General features: G+C 36.3%; 1 non-coding gene across 1 annotated transcript; it reads left to right on the top strand.

Annotated features, from left to right (window-relative positions):
- The first annotated feature begins 5,287 nt into the window (after nt 1-5,287).
- On the top strand, nt 5,288-5,360 carry TRNAK-CUU (transfer RNA lysine (anticodon CUU)). The gene has a single exon. It is a non-coding gene; the product is annotated as a tRNA-Lys (tRNA).
- Nucleotides 5,361-15,962: the final 10,602 nt, after the last annotated feature.

Raw genomic sequence — 15,962 nt, 5'->3', positions numbered from 1 at the left:
TAGAAATAGTCCATAACGAATCCATTGTCCATTAGTTCATGCGCCAGGAATCTAATAATTCCTGTAAGCTCTGAAGTACTGCAAAAAGTCTCATCAACAATTTTTCATCTCAGGGAATCCAGTGATTCTTGCTGGTTTTTCAGGAACTGAAAGCTGAAGATTTTAAAGTTCTTTTGACAGTCTCATTGTTAGCCATCTGATTCCTTTTCCACCTGTGGAAATATAAGCAGATCCTCTTCCCCAAGCAGTTAACCTAATTCCCTTCTATTTACCAAATTTGAAATTTCTCCTCATCATCTGGTAATTACATTGGAGCTGTTTGCACTGGATATTGCCTTGTTGTCTTAAAAGGCCTGTATTCTTCCCAACTGTAATCCTGATTGCTTTTCTGTTGGTTGATGACATCAGAATTTCTAAAGTCTCTCTGGGTGTAACCTCAGCTGCTATCATGCCCCACCTGTCCTTTGATTGATACTTTAGAGCTGGGCCCTGCCTCTCATTCCTCTGGGTCAATATACATTTAGAGGCCCAGTGAAAGCCTCGGTTACATTTTGGACATGGGGTTTTGGGTTTTCTCTCACCCTGTCTTCTCACTCTATCTCCATATCTACAATGAGCTCTCAAATGTCCAATTTTTCCGCACTGAAAACATCGACGAGTTTCTCTAGAATTCCTCTGCCAAGAAGGACCTTGTCTTTCCATGTTCATCATAGTCTGGGCATAATAAGCATTTGTGCCCACTGTGGCACAGCGTCTAATGATTTCTTCTAAAGGAGCATTTTTGTCTAGCCCCCATATAATTCTCTTGCAAATCTCATTGGCATTTTCCTTAGCCAAATGTCTAGTCATTATTTCTGTTGCTGCATTGTCTCCAATGGTTCTTATTACAGCTGTTTGTAAACGTCCCACAAAATCTGCAAAAGGTTCATTGGGACCTTGCTCTATTTTTGTGAAAGCATTATTTCCATCTTTCTGTCCAGGGAGAGAATTCCAAGCTTTTATTGCAGCCTTAGAAATTTGCTCATACACTGTTATGGGATAATAAATCTGTTCTGAACTCTCTACATACTGACCTTGACCAGCTAGTTGGTCAAAAGTGATTTGTCCAATAGTTCCCGTTTGCCTATTGCATTGGGCTTGAATCCTACATAATTCATGAAACTCTGAAAGCCACAATAAATTTTGTCCTGGTTCAAGACATGTTTTAGCGATGGATTTCCAGTCATTCAGGGTTAAGATTTCATAATACAAATTATCCAGTAACATCTTCACATAAGATGATGTAGCCCCATAAAGAGTGCAACCCTTTTTCAAATCTCCCCTTTAGAGGCTACTCATGTTTCAAACTCATGTATAATTTATAGGGAAAGTCTTCCAGAAAAATATGATTTTCATGCACAGATTTGGGGGCCAATAACAGGATGTTTATATGCATAAAAGATGTGTCCATAAAATGCAGCCAGGTGATAAAAGTTCAGATCTTTTATTATCTCCAATATAGCCCGGTTAGCTTAGAGGCCTATCTCTCTGCTTGGTTCCAAGAGCTCTCTCCAAATGTCACCAAATCCAAAGGTCTGGTCCTTCAGCCTCTGCCTCTGCTTTCTTCAGCCTCCAGCCAGCTCCAACTCTTCATGCCATTCCGGTGAAAATCTCAACTTGTAGCTTCTTGCTCTGAAGAACACTTCTTCTGCCACCAGCCAGCCAAGTGGAAAATATTCTGCCTTGCCTCGGAGAGAGGGCTTCTGGCGTAACTCTACTGAAATCTGACCGAGAGCTTCTGTCTGTTTCTTTTATCCAAGAGGGAGGAATTGTGGGATACGAGAGAGAGGGATTATGGGTTTTCTCCCATAGTGCTCTCTGGCCCAACGAGCTTCAAGGGAGGTGTGAACTCATTGAACTCCAATGAGTAAAGGTGTGAACACAAGCCTTGTATTAATTAGTTCTACTTAGTACCTTGTTTCAGGTTCTGCCCAAAACATCTTCTTGTAAGATTAGATCAACTCTAATTAGTTAGCAGTTAGTAAGGATTCCAACATCTCCCCCTTTCTTTTGTTTTAAAACATAGGGGGTTTCTGAGGGGGTACACATAAATCCATCAATATGGGAGGCATTATACATAATTTACAAAAGCACACAGCAATATAACACAGGCTAGTAGTAATGTCATCTCAAGAAATCCAATGATTCTTGCAATTGCTTAAAATACATAAGCACATAGTAATATAACACAGGCTAGTAGTAATGTCATCTCAAGAAATCCAATGATTCTTGCAATTGCTTAAAATACATAAGCACATAGTAATATAACACAGGCTAGTAGTAATGTCATCTCAAGAAATCCAATGATTCTTGCAATTGCTTAAAATACATAAGCACATAGTAATATAACACAGGCTAGTAGTAATGTCATCTCAAGAAATCCAATGATTCTTGCAATTGCTTAAAATACATAAGCACATAGTAATATAACACAGGCTAGTAGTAATGTCATCTCAAGAAATCCAATGATTCTTGCAATTGCTTAAAATACATAAGCACATAGTAATATAACACAGGCTAGTAGTAATGTCATCTCAAGAAATCCAATGATTCTTGCAATTGCTTAAAATACATAAGCACATAGTAATATAACACAGGCTAGTAGTAATGTCATCTCAAGAAATCCAATGATTCTTGCAATTGCTTAAAATACATAAGCACATAGTAATATAACACAGGCTAGTAGTAATGTCATCTCAAGAAATCCAATGATTCTTGCAATTGCTTAAAATACATAAGCACATAGTAATATAACACAGGCTAGTAGTAATGTCATCTCAAGAAATCCAATGATTCTTGCAATTGCTTAAAATACATAAGCACATAGTAATATAACACAGGCTAGTAGTAATGTCATCTCAAGAAATCCAATGATTCTTGCAATTGCTTAAAATACATAAGCACATAGTAATATAACACAGGCTAGAAGTAATGTAACAACATAAATCGACCTGAAAATTTACAAATGTCCATAAGTCCTAGAAATAGTCCATAACGAATCCATTGTCCATTAGTTCATGCGCCAGGAATCTAATAATTCCTGTAAGCTCTGAAGTACTGCAAAAAGTCTCATCAACAATTTTTCATCTCAGGGAATCCAGTGATTCTTGCTGGTTTTTCAGGAACTGAAAGCTGAAGATTTTAAAGTTCTTTTGACAGTCTCATTGTTAGCCATCTGATTCCTTTTCCACCTGTGGAAATATAAGCAGATCCTCTTCCCCAAGCAGTTAACCTAATTCCCTTCTATTTACCAAATTTGAAATTTCTCCTCATCATCTGGTAATTACATTGGAGCTGTTTGCACTGGATATTGCCTTGTTGTCTTAAAAGGCCTGTATTCTTCCCAACTGTAATCCTGATTGCTTTTCTGTTGGTTGATGACATCAGAGTCCTGAATTTCTAAAGTCTCTCTGGGTGTAACCTCAGCTGCTATCATGCCCCACCTGTCCTTTGATTGATACTTTAGAGCTGGGCCCTGCCTCTCATTCCTCTGGGTCAATATACATTTAGAGGCCCAGTGAAAGCCTCGGTTACATTTTGGACATGGGGTTTTGGGTTTTCTCTCACCCTGTCTTTTCACTCTATCTCCATATCTACAATGAGCTCTCAAATGTCCAATTTTTCCGCACTGAAAACATCGACGAGTTTCTCTAGAATTCCTCTGCCAAGAAGGACCTTGTCTTTCCATGTTCATCATAGTCTGGGCATAATAAGCATTTGTGCCCACTGTGGCACAGCATCTAATGATTTCTTCTAAAGGAGCATTTTTGTCTAGCCCCCATATAATTCTCTTGCAAATCTCATTGGCATTTTCCTTAGCCAAATGTCTAGTCATTATTTCTGTTGCTGCATTGTCTCCAATGGTTCTTATTACAGCTGTTTGTAAACGTCCCACAAAATCTGCAAAAGGTTCATTGGGACCTTGCTCTATTTTTGTGAAAGCATTATTTCCATCTTTCTGTCCAGGGAGAGAATTCCAAGCTTTTATTGCAGCCTTAGAAATTTGCTCATACACTGTTATGGGATAATAAATCTGTTCTGAACTCTCTGCATACTGACCTTGACCAGCTAGTTGGTCAAAAGTGATTTGTCCAATAGTTCCTGTTTGCCTATTGCATTGGGCTTGAATCCTACATAATTCATGAAACTCTGAAAGCCACAATAAATTTTATCCTGGTTCAAGACATGTTTTAGCGATGGATTTCCAGTCATTCAGGGTTAAGATTTCATAAGACAAATTATCCAGTAACATCTTCACATAAGATGATGTAGCCCCATAAAGAGTGCAACCCTTTTTCAAATCTTTAATTTTTCCCAAATTAAAAGGAGTGTATTTTCTCTCTTTTTGACCTGAGGAGTTGAGCTCTTCAATCACAGGATATGCATTTATAAAATCTCCTTCATTTTTTGCTTTAATTAATGCTTTTTCTAATCTTGTCAAATTCTGCTTTACAGGAGAAGCTGACTGTGTTTCTGTCTCTCTCCCTCCCCCTTGTTCCACACATGAAGGGTTAATTGCAGGGGGAAGGTCATGAGATGTGGAATCACCTAATTCCTCCTGCTGTGAAGTATCATGCTCAGAATTGTAATTAACTCCATTCTTATCTGATCCGTCCTCCTTTTCACCTAGTAAAGTTGGCACTTCTTCCTCCTGTACTTTCCTTTTCATCATTCTATCACTTAAATAACTTCTTATAGCCAATTGTATTACATTATATGTATTAATTATTGAGTTAGGCCCATTTTTATCATAGAATTGACAAAGATCCTCTCCAACCAATTTCCATTCATTTAGATCTAATTCCTTATCAAGAGAGAAACAAGGACATATGTCCTTTACAGTTTGTAAAAGTTCAGTGAGTTACTGTAAACTTATAATTAAACCTTGGCTTTCCATAACTTTGACAATGCTCTCTAAACATTTTCCTTGAACAGAAACAGGCTGTTTTCTAAATATCTGTCCCATCTTAGCTGAAATTCTACTTTAACTCTTCTAACAAAATTTCTTTGTTGCACTCACCCTAATTTCTGGGTTGAAGAGTCTTTTCCACTGGATCAGGATCATAGCTTTTCCACTGAAATCCACTGAGGGGTCTGTCAGCCCCACGTTCAGGGCACCAAAATGTTGTGATCTAGTTCAGATGGATCTGAATCTGTCCCTGTTCGGGCGCCAAAATGTTGGTGAGCTTTTTCTTCTCAAAATGCAGCCAGGTGATAAAAGTTCAGATCTTTTATTATCTCCAATATAGCCCGGCTAGCTCAGTCGGTAGAGCATGAGACTCTTAATCTCAGGGTCGTGGGTTCGAGCCCCACGTTGGGCGCCAAAATACCAAGTGCAAATTAATTCTCTGAATGATCGGAAAGGAAACAAAGCAATCTAATTAGGAATGAAAAGTCAGTTCACTGAGTCTAGTGGAGTCAAAGAACCCAACTCCTTATGGGACAAGCAAAAGGATTGTGGAGCAGGAGCAATTGAACTTGTAGGAAGAAGCGAAAAATGGGAAGCCTAGGCAGAAGCAACTACTACCAAAAAAAAAAGAGACCAGGACTCTGGGAATATGGATGCAATGGCCAATTGGGCATGAGGTATAATGAGGTATATTGGGCAATGAGGTCAAGAACTTTATTGCAGAAATTTCCTTGAACTACAGAATACTAAGTGATAATCCTATAATCCTATATCTCCTTTCTTCCCTTGGGTTACTTTGGGAGGGCCTAAAAGCCTTCCCCTCTGGGAATGAAGGAGGGGCATATTTACCTTTATTTTAAATGTCAATTTTGGCTTTATAAACACTACCATTTGCTAGTTAGCGTTTTGGCTTTAGAGGAAGCAACTGAGGAAAGAAACATCTCCATAGATGAGTTCAAGATAGAGCTAATACTGAGGTGTTTTTTCCAGAAGGTTTGATTTTAGTTGGGGCTTGGGGCTAGGAGTTAACGAAACCATAAAGAGAATTACAATTTATTTAAATTATAGCATCCATAATGGAAGGAGCATTTATACTGGAAAACTTTTCTGGGCAAGGAGTCAAGGGTAGGTTGAAATAATTCAGTCATGTTTCAGTAGTGAATGACTTTTTGTGACCCTATTTGGAATTTTCTTAGCAAAGATACTCAGTGATTTGCCATTTCCTTCTCCAACTCATTTCACAGATGAAGAGCTGTAAGAGTTAAGTGACTTGGCCAGAGTCAAACAAACAGGAAGTATCTGAGGCTGGATTTGCACCCAGGAAGATCAATTTTCTTGATTCCAGGTCTGGCACTACCTAGCTGTCTGAGGGGCAAATGAAAGTGATTAGAAGACCCTGATCATCACACCTTCCCTTTATATCTCTCTGGTTCCTGTTTTCCTCATCTGCAAAAAGAGAGGGCTTCATTTAGGGATCTTTACAACTCTTTTTTTGCTTTTAAACTCTTTTCACTAGGTTACCTTGCTTAGCTAGTTCTTCTCTCCCAGTTTCATTCATTTATTCAATTATGGAAGGCTGACTATATGCATGAGAAGCAAAGTAGCAGTGGGGAGAAAGTTGGTCTCCTAATTAAGATCTGGGTCTATCTTTCACTCCTAATATATAATGGCTGTGTGACTCCAGTCATCTTATCTTTACTTGAAGACCTCCACTGAGGGTGATCATATTAGCTCCATTGCACTTTTGGATAGCTAGAATTATCAGGAAGTTATATCTTCTATCAAGCTGAAATATGCTTTTTTTTTTTTTTTTTTGCACCTTCTACATATCATTTCTCTTCTACTCTTTCTGTTCTAAGGTCCAAATGGAACAAGCCTAATCCCTCTTTCCTAGAGAAGCTAAATGACTTATTGGATTGGATATTTGGCCTAGAGTCAAGAACACCTGATTTTCAATGCAGCCCAAGACACTAGCGGCATGGCCCTGATCAAGCTGCTTAACTACTACTGTCTACTTCAGTTTCCTCAATTATAAAATGGGTGTTATTATTAATAGCACCCATCTCCCAAGGTTTGTAAAGATCAAAAAGAAAATATTTGTAAAATGCTTAGCCCAGTCTCTGGTGCATAGTTGGGATTAATAAATATTTATTTCTTTCTCCTTCCACAAGATAATCCTTCAAATACTTAAAGATAGCTCTCAAATGTCCTTGAGTCTTCTTCCCGCCAAGTCAAATCTCCCAGGCTGTTCAATATGGCACAAATTCAAAGCCCTTCACCATATCTGTTGTGCCCTTTTAGGGACAATCCAATTTACCAATATCCTTCCTGCAAGATGATACCCAGAACTGAACTGGATATCCTAATTGTGATCTCAAAAATGCAATATGTGGATAAAACTTTCACTTCCTTATTCCTGGAAGCTATGCTGCTCTCAATGCAACTCAGGATTAAATTAGTTTTTTTGATTACCAAATATCAAATAACAAATATTTATTAATTGCCTCCTATATGCAAGACATTGTACTTAGTGATAGAAATACAAAGACAAAAAAAAAAAAAAGAAACAATCCCCATTCTCAAGGAGCAATGTTGATTCACTGATTTTGCAATCAACTAAATTCTCCCCCTCTTCAGTCTTTCCCAGACAAACTGTTTTCAAGCCAATTCTCCCCTGTATTATATAATACTCAAAGATCATATCATTATGGAGTGGGAAGGTACCTGAGATTATCTAGTCAAACTATTTCATTTGACAAGTGCACATGCAGAGAATGTAGGCAACATGCCCAAAGTGATAAAGAGAACACCAGGACTAGACCTGGGACCTTCCAAAATGGGGTTGGGTGGGAAGATGATTGTATATGAAACTGTACAACTTGCTATTCTTTTAAACTATATAATAAAGTAATTACATAACTTTCCTATTTTCCTCTTTTCCTTCCCCTTCATTCACCCTAAAGATGATACTCTTAGACACAAAAATGCATATATACATGTAAAACCTTCTCTATATATTTCTATTTATCAGGTTTTTTTCTCTGAATGCAGATAGCTTCTTCCTTTATATGTGCTTATGGTAATGCTCAGAATAAAATAAATAAAAATAAAAATAAAATTGCAATTCAATAAGTTTTTCACCATATGCATCCTGTCTTCTACCCCATAATGACATGAAAATTATACTCAAAAATTCAAAAAGATCTATGATCACTCCAATGATGTAGATTGTGACCCATTCATGCTTGACTATCTTATGCTATTCCTATATTTCTAGTATCAAAAAGAGGGGTCTTTTTAATGAGCATGTTGGAGTAATTAAAGGAGTTTTGTGATTTCCAGTAGGAAATCCAGTCCATTCATCTCAATTCTAAATCCTGTTCCAAGTCGAAGAGGAATTCCCTATGAATGATGAGGATCTTCAAATGCTCTTGTTTTTAAATAATATTGTGGATAATCAAGCTGTAGAATATTATAGAGCATCATGGAAGGCATATAGAATTAATTACTCAAAAATACTTAGCCTGATCATACACATAGGATGGACAAGAAATACCAAATGGGTGAAAAATACATGTTGCCTGGATTACAATACACATTTGGATGGGCAATTTATAAAATTTACAAATGGAAAAAGTGCCTCTCCCCAAAAGAACCTCACAACTATGTAGCTATAATGATTAAGTATGACCTGGAGAAGATATGAGAAAACCTTTTTTTTGCAAAAGTAGGGGAGCTATGAGCATAAAATAATTTGTATACTCTCAGACTTATTTGATGTGTTTTTTGTTTTTGTTGAACTGTTTCCTCTCCCCTCCCCACTTATTTTTTTTATTATTATAAGAGATAATTCTCTGGGGAGATCTGAATTTGGAAATAAAGTTGATGCAAAAACAAAAGCTATCAGTAAAATTATTTTGGGGGAACTCCCAAATTGATGAGATCATAGATTTATTTGAATATTTGAGACTATCAATAAAAATAAGTAACATGGGGTAATACTATTTATATTCTTCTTGCTGTTTCTTTCAAATCATCTTACAACAGAGAGGCACAGAGCAGAAACAGCTTGCTTTACTCCTTTCTGAAATCTGAGAAAAAGCAGGGGGAAACTAGGCAATGTAACAGGAAGGTAGTAGAGTTCATTCCAGCTGGGCCTTCTCCTGTTTATAGACTTTAACTGATTAAATAAAGTGAGAATACCAGGGGTTGAGTTGGGAGCCTGCATTCTCATCGAACCAGGCCCCGGGGTGTTAGGTGCACTATCACAGTCACCTCACAAGAGGAAAATTGAAAGTCTTTCTCCAGCTGCTTCCCATCATCATTTATTAAATAAGCACCCTGGAGCTTAAGACGTTGTTTAGCTTGACAGCAGGGAGAAACAGAGAAGAGAGAAATGAGGACAAGAGTCCTACAAGCAGCTGAGCAGTTTGCACAGCCAAAAGAAGTTAATGTTTCAAAAGTGCATAATCATAATGGCAACAACAATAACAAGGCAGTATTTATACTTATGTTTTAACCTCCTTCTAAGAAAGCATTAGTCCTCCCAACCAGCACAAAATGAGAAACAGAAAGTTCTGTAGTATTATTAAAATTAAACAGAATTAATTCAAAGTCAAACTCGAATTTTTGTTCAACTTTCAGAGGATAATATAAGTTTAATGAATCATACAGACCTAAAGATAGAAAGGATCTCAGAAATTATTTAGACTAAGTCCTTCATTTTACAGATAAGGAAACTGAGGCCAATAGCAGGAAAAAGTTCTTTTCAATTCTAAGTAAAAAGTACCTTTCAACTCTACATCTGTACTTCTATATTGGCCTAAGTAACAGTGACAAAGTTAGGATCTGAATGCAGTTTTTCTAACTCTAGAGCTAGTGTTCTTTCTGCTGCACTATGTTGTCTTTCAAATATAATGTTGAGTATTATATTGGAAGATATAATTAACACATAATTATAATCATAATCAACACAGCAGCAATAATGATGACAATGTGGTTAATGATACCTTATTCTCATATGCAGGGGTGTGCTAGTAAATGTTTAACAACTAGCTCTCTGGGGAAAAAAGTATGCAGGACACACTTATATGTTTACTATATTATTAACATTTTCTCCATCACTTTCATAAATCAAGACAATCAAGAAAACAATAAATTAAACTCTAATTTATAGTTTTTGCTGATTTCCAAGATACACATGTTCTCTCTCTCTCTCTCTCTCTCTCTCTCTCTCTCTCTCTCTCTCTCTCTCTCTCCCCCACCTCCTTCCCACAAAATGATTAATATGGAAATATTTTACCTGATTGCACATGTATAACCTGTATCAAATTGCTTACTATCTCAGGGGAGAAGAGAGAGAATTTTGAATTCAAATGTTTTAAAAACAGATGTTTAAAATTATTTTTACAGGCAATTAGAGAATATATATGCATGCATATATCTATCTATTTAATTATCTATTTTAAAAAGAAAATTATATGATACCATACAAGCAGGGATATATTGGGGACAGCAGGAAGGAAGGAAGGAAGGAAGGAAGGAAGCAAGGAAGGAAGGAAGGAAGGAAGGAAGGAAAGAAGGAAGGAAAGAAGGAAGGAAAGAAGGAAGGAAGGAAGAAAGGAAGAAATTGCTGTATATATACAATGTTCTAATTCTGTTTACTTCACTCTACATCAATTCATATAAGTCTTTCTGAAACATACTGCTCATTTCCTATAATGCAATAGTATTCTAGCTCAATCGTATATCGCAACTTGTTCAGCCATCTCCCAATTGATAGGCATCCCCTCAATTTCCAATTCTTTGCCACCATGAAAAGAGCTGCTATAAATATTTCTATACAAATAGGCCCCTTTCCCTTTAAAAAATTGTTTTTGGGATACAGTCCTAGAAGTGGGTATATTTTTTTAAAATTTTATTTAATAATTATTTTATATTGACAGAATCCATGCCAGGGTAATTTTTTTACAACCTTATCCCTTGCACTCGTTTCTGTTCCGATTTTTCCCCTCCCTCCCTCCACCCCCTCCCCTAGATGGCAAGCAGTTTTATATATGTTAGATATGTTGCAGTATATCCTAGATACAATATATGTTTGCAGAACTGAATAGTTCTCTTGTTGCACAGGGAGAATTGGATTCAGAAGGTAAAAATAACCCAGGAAGAAAAACAAAAATGCAGATAGTTCACATTCGTTTCCCAGTGTTCTTTTTTTGGGTGTAGCTGCTTCTGTCCATCATTTATCAATTGAAACTCAGTTAGGTCTCTTTGTCAAAGAAATCCGAAGTGGGTATATTTTTAAAGAGCTTTCATATATAATATGTCATTTGATCTTTACAACAACCATGGAGAAGAGACAGGGCTAAAATTATTGTCCCCACTTGCCAGAAAAGGAAGCTGAGAGGTTAAATGATTTGTCCATGGTCACATAGTAGAAAAACTGGAACTCAAAGCTCCGATCTTCCGACATTAAATTCTACTCCTCCATATGACCTTTCTGCCTCTTATCATCAACATTAGCATTACTGACAAAGGAGGAAATCAAGTCTCCCAGAGATTAACTAACCAATTCAAGTACATATAATTTAGCTAGAATCCAGACCTTATGAATGGAAAAACAAACCTAGATGCCAGTTTTTCCTGGTGAGATAGGACTTTTGCCTGGAAAAATGATAAATGGTATTCTGGTGTTCTTTCATGACTGACAGCAAAATCCCATATCTCCAGATCTTGGCAACTAAGATATTGCTTCAATGAGTAACCAGGAACACATTTTCCCCTCAACTCTGACCAAGGTGGTATCAGTGACTTACTTTCTATTTACTTTCTCAGTTACTAAAGAAGCTCAGAACTGGATCTTATAAAACCTAGTATTTCAATTTTTTCTCCCTTCTTCATCTTCCCTTTTATAGACAGCAAGCAATCTAATATAGATTAAACATTTACTATTGTTCTAAACATATTTCCATATTTATCACACTGCACAAGAAAAATTAGATCAAAAGGTGAAAGAAAAAAAATGAGAAAAAATGATTGAAATAAAGAAAAAGCAATCAATGACAATGACAAAAAAAGATGAAAATACTATGCTTTGCTCCAAGTCAATCTCTATAGTTCTTTCTCTGGATGTAGATAGCTCTTTTTATCGCAAGTCTATTGGAATTGTCTTGAAACTGTTGAAAAGAACCAAATCCATCACAGTGATCCTCACATAATCTTGTTATTGCTGTACACAATGTTCTCTTGGTTCTACTCACTTTTACTTAGCATCAGTTCATGCAAATGTTTCCAGACTTTTCTGAATTCAGCCTGCTCATAATTTCTTTTAGAACAATAATATTCCATTACATCCATATACCATAACTTATTCAGACATTTCCCAACTGATGAGCAATAGTTTCTAGTTCCTTGCCACTACAACGTTTTGCACAAAAGGGTGTCCTTTTTCCTTTTTTTATGATCTTTTTGGGATACAGACCTAGTAGAGACACTGCTGAATCAAAGGGTATGCACAGTTTGATAGCCCCTCAGCATAGTTTCAAATTGTTCTCCAAAATGGTTGGATCAATTCACAACTCCACCAACAATGTATTTGTGTATGAATCTTTTTTAAAAAAGCATAACTCTTACAAGATCACTACTTACAGCATTCAACCTTAGGATGATAAATTTTAGAGCTAGAAGGAATAGTAGAAATAATTTAGACTAACTTTCAGTTTTTTCCAACCCTCTCATTTTATAGATGAATATAAAACTGAGGTCCAGAGAGGGGACATAACAGAACCACAACCAGGATTTCTATGTAATCAGACTCCTTCTATGAGCCCTGATGATAACTAGGTTCTGAGGGAACTTGAATTCTTTTGTGTCTGCTTACAGTATTTGTCTTTGACTTAGAAGCTCTGGATTTTAGCTCTCAAATAATTGGGAGTTTTCATTTTGGTGTTTCTTTTGGAAGGTAACAAGTAGTTTCTATTTCCACTTTTCTCTCTGATTCTAAGATATATGTAAAGTTTTCTCTTAAGATTTTTTGATATATGATGTCTACGCTTGAAACTATATAACATACCAAACTGCTTACTCTCTTAGGGAGGGGTCAGATGAGGGAGAGAGAAAGAAAATTTGGAGTTCAATTTTTTTTTACTTCTAAAATTTTTTTCCTCAATAGTATTTTACAATTCCATCATGTAAAGATAGTTTTCAACGTTCATTTTTGTAATATTTAAATTTTAAATTTTTTTCTCCCTCTTATCCTTATCTCCCTCCTTCCCAAGACAGCAAATAGTCTGATATAGGTTATACACATACAATCATTTTAAATATATTTCATATGAGTCATGTTGTAAATGAAAAATCAAAACAAAAGGGGAAAAAATGAGAAAAAAAAGCAAACCAAAAAAATGTTAATAGCATCCTTTGATGTGCATTTAGTCTCCATAGTTCTCTCTCTGTGGATTTAGTAGATGGCATTTTCCATCCCAACTCTATGGGAATTGTCTTAGATCACTGTATTGCTGAGAAGAGCTAAATTTATCATTATCATATAATCTTGTTGTTACTGTATACAATGTTCTCTTGATTCTCCTTATTTCATTAATCATTAGTTCATGCCAATCTTTCCAGGCTTTTTTGAAATCCACCTGCTCATCATTTCTTATAGAAAAATAGTATTCCATTACCTTCCTTATCATAATTAATATGCATAACAACTATTTCAATATTATAAATAGCAAGAAGCCATCCTCCCCAAATTATAAAATATAAATGTTACAGAATTATAAATAAAGCATCTCAAAAGAAAAGATATGAGATGATAGTTCCCTATACTTTACAGAGATGAGAAATCCATATTTTTCATTCAGCCATTTCCTAATTGATGGGCATCCACTCAAGCTCCAGTTCCTTGCCATCTCAAAAAGAGCTGCTACAAACATTTTTACCCATGTGGGTCCTTTCCTTTCTTTTATGATCTCTTTGGGATACAGACCCAGTAGAAATATTCCTGGATCAAAAGGTATATGCAGTTTTATATCCATTTGGTAATTGTTCCAAATTGCTCTCTATAATACCACCAACAATGTCTTTATATACATAGCTTAAAGAAATAACATTATTTTTAAAAAGAAATATGATATCTAGACTTTTTTGGTAATATCATTCAGATAGTTTAACATTTCTTAAATTTTTTTCTTTGATCTTTTTTCCAAGTCATTTTTTTTACTATGAAATACTTTAGATCTTCTATTTTTCCAATGTTTTGGCTTTGGTTTAATATTTCTTGTTATCTCATGGAGTCATTGGTTTCTATTTGGTTAGAAGAATTAAGGGGAGAACTTTACCATGCTTTTTTCTGATGCTCCACCATTTTGGCTTTGCTCTTTCTGTTTATACTTTCTGTGCTACTTATTATAAATCTTATATGTACAAATTTAATAGTAACTATCTTAGCATCATGGGAATTAATCTTTGTTCTGATACATTTTGGTGGACTCCTTATTAAACAGCATATTGGACCAGAGACTTCTGGATGGTTCCTAGTCGATCCCAAGGATTCTACCCTAGTAACTGTAAATGAAGTGCTCCTCTCACATGTGTGTTTTATGTATCCTGTGCCAGGTCAGTGCATTTAAGCAACTGCCTCAGAATAGGGCTACATGGAAGGACTGCTGTATTTGGAATCCAAGTACTATAGCTGAATTCCAGCTTTGATAGCTGGTACCTGTGTAACCATGAACACATCCTTTAAAATCTCCTGCTCTGCTAGAATGAGAGGGAAAGATAATGGGGAATGTTGGAGGGGATGTGGGAAAACTGGAACACTGATACATTGTTGGTGGAATTGTGAACACATCCAGCCATTCTGGAGAGCAATCTGGAACTATGCTCAAAAAGTTATCAAACTGTGCATACCCTTTGACCCAGCAGTGTTTCTATTGGGCTTATACCCCAAAGAAATACTAAAGAAGGGAAAGGGACCTATATGTGCCAAAATGTTTGTGGCAGCCCTGTTTGTAGTGGCTAGAAGCTGGAAAATGAATGGATGCCCATCAATTGGAGAATGGCTGGGTAAATTGTGGTATATGAATGTTATGGAATATTATTGTTCAGTAAGAAATGACCAGCAGGAAGATTTCAGAAAGGCCTGGAGAGACTTACATGAACTGATGCTGAGTGAAATGAGCAGGACCAGAAGATCATTATATACTTCAACAACAATACTGTATGATGATCAATTCTAATGGACCTGGCCCTCTTCAACAATGAGATGAACCAAATCAGTTCCAATAGAGCAGTAATGAATTGAACCAGCTACACCCAGTGAAAGAACTCTGGGAGATGATTATGAACCACTACATAGAATTCCCAATCCCTATATTTTTGTCTAACTGCATTTTTGATTTCCTTCACAGGCTAATTGTACACTATTTCGAAGTCCAACTCTTCTTGTGCAGCAAAATAACTGTATGGATAATAACATATCTAACATGTATTGGTCAACCTGCCACCTGGGGGAAGGTGGGAAAAAGTTGGAACAAAAGGTTTTGCAATTGTCAATGCTGAAAAATTACCCATGCATATATCTTGTAAATAAAAAAGATAAATAGGAGATGTTTACCTAGAAGGGAATCAGGGATTTGCTGCCCCTGAACTATAGCATAAAGGGATTGTAGTCTTCTTTTAGAAAAATTATTGTAGGGTTGGAATCCACAATGAACATCAATTCACAGAGCTGTGTTCAAGGCAATGATCTCTATCCATGTCTTTTTGGTTGTTGCTCACTTCAGTCATGTTTGACTCTTCATCATTTCATTTGAGATTTTCTACGCAAAGATAATAGAATGGTTTGCCATTGCCTTCTTAAGCACATTTTATAGGTGAGATAACTGAAGCAAAGAGGATTAAGTGACTACACCAGGGTTACATAGCTAATAATGTCCAAGGCCAAAATTGAACTCAGGTCTTTCGACTCCAGGCCTGGGATCTAACCATTGTCTATCTATCTGCCCTATCC

Source organism: Antechinus flavipes, chromosome 3 (assembly GCF_016432865.1).
Source record: "Antechinus flavipes isolate AdamAnt ecotype Samford, QLD, Australia chromosome 3, AdamAnt_v2, whole genome shotgun sequence".
Classification (NCBI taxonomy): Eukaryota; Metazoa; Chordata; class Mammalia; order Dasyuromorphia; family Dasyuridae; genus Antechinus; species Antechinus flavipes.
Note: the sequence above shows the minus strand (reverse complement) of the source record. Positions and strands in the feature narration are given on the sequence as shown.